The sequence below is a fragment of the Pundamilia nyererei genome, unplaced genomic scaffold (assembly GCF_000239375.1).
Source record: "Pundamilia nyererei isolate P.nyererei 1_Seehausen unplaced genomic scaffold, PunNye1.0 scaffold00014, whole genome shotgun sequence".
In the NCBI taxonomy this organism is placed as follows: domain Eukaryota; kingdom Metazoa; phylum Chordata; class Actinopteri; order Cichliformes; family Cichlidae; genus Pundamilia; species Pundamilia nyererei.
This window is the reverse complement of record NW_005187415.1, coordinates 2454655-2456403: the sequence shown is the minus strand read 5'-3', so window position 1 is coordinate 2456403 and position 1749 is coordinate 2454655.

Here is a 1749-nt window from a genome sequence, read left to right as displayed (position 1 = left end):
ATGGGCCCATGTCCCCTTATCGGGCTGTGCCCGACTGGGCCCCATGGCCTAAGGCCCGGCCACCAGACGCTCGCCCTCGGGCGCCCTGGTAACCCTATCCCGAGCAGGGTAAACTGTTCCCTCGATGTTTTCCTCATAAGGGTCTTCTGAATCGCTCTTTGTCTGGTCCCTCACTGAGGACCAATTTGCCATGGGAGACCCGACCAGGGGGCAAAAGCCCCCAGACAACATAGCCCCTGGGATCCCTGGGACACACAAACCCCTCCACCACTATAAGGTAGCGATTCACGGAGAGGGAATTTCCGCTACATTTTGCTAAACACCTTTAAATGTCTCTGTTTCTAAATGAACTACTATCTGGTGCAGTGGTTAACGTAAGATCTGAGGTCTGAATCTGACAGCTGGCCTCCGTGAGCAATTCAGCTTTCAGCAGTCCAAAAACAAGCTTGGTCGGTTAACTGGTGATTCTAGAGTGACTGTATTACAGGTGTGTCAGTGTTACCTGCTGCCGTCAACCTCGTAGATGGCAGCGTGGGTCATAACTGCTCGTGTGAGACACACTTTGTATGAATTTGACTTCTCATGCATACTTCAATGACCTCATGTTTGCACCGTGGCCAGATTGTGAACATTACTGTAAGTTTTTACTGCCAGTTTAATCAAATATCAGTACAGGAGCTTAGAGATTTCCAGATTATACATAGAAAGATGCTGCAATGTCTTGAATGAACTAGGCTCTCTTGAGAATTTTTTTTTTTTAAATAAATTCAGCAATTCCTTTGTTTACCTTTTCAGTTTCTTCCAATTCTATAGCAGCGCTGATGCAGAGGTTTTATCTGAGCGGCAACACTTCTCATTCAGGAGTCTGACACACCCACCATGCCAGTAATAAATGTTGGCACGGCTGTGGTAACATCACTGTTTACATACAATACAACCAGTGTGGCAACTGTAAATAAGTCTTTAGCCATGCAGTAGAACGGTTACCTCTTCAAGATGTACCCTCCCATTCGCCCTGTGACAGCTGGAATGGGCACTTTCAACCTTTAATTGGATAATTAGTTGAGAAACTGGATGGCTCCATGGTCTGTATTTACAATAAACCTAAACCATAGTTAGCATTGGCTGCGTAGGTGACTAACTTCCTTATTTTAAGCTAACTTTAACTTAGCAGCAGGCTAGTTGTTATACCTGGTGTATCCTGTAAATGTTGGTCTTAAGAAAGAAAACCTGGCTCACAGTTTTTGCTCTACTTCATCCCAAAAGGTTTCTGTCTGGTTGAGGTCAGGCCAGTCAAGTTTTTCCACACCAAAATTGCTCATTTATGTCTTTGTGGACATTGCTTTGTGCACTGCTGCGCAGTCATGTTGAAACATGGAGGGGCCATCCCCAAACTTTTCTCACAAAGCTGGTGTCTTGGTATGCCGAAGCATTAAGAGTTACTTTGACTCTACAGAAATTTAGTAACTTCTGCACACTATGCACCTCAGCAGTGAGTGAATGCTTTTCACAATGTGAAGGTGTGTATTAAAGTGTGTAAAGGGTGCTGGATATGGCCATGGGGTACAGGGCCAAGGAAACCTGTGGCCACCTAGCTTTACCCCTGTGTCCCACATTCTTTTTACTTTTTCATCTGGTGTATCTGTGTAGGTTCTCAGTCATCTGGGTCGTGGTAATCTAAGGAGCTTAAAGAACTTAAAGAACTCCAAGCTCCTTAGATTTCATTTGATATATAAACCTAAAATATTT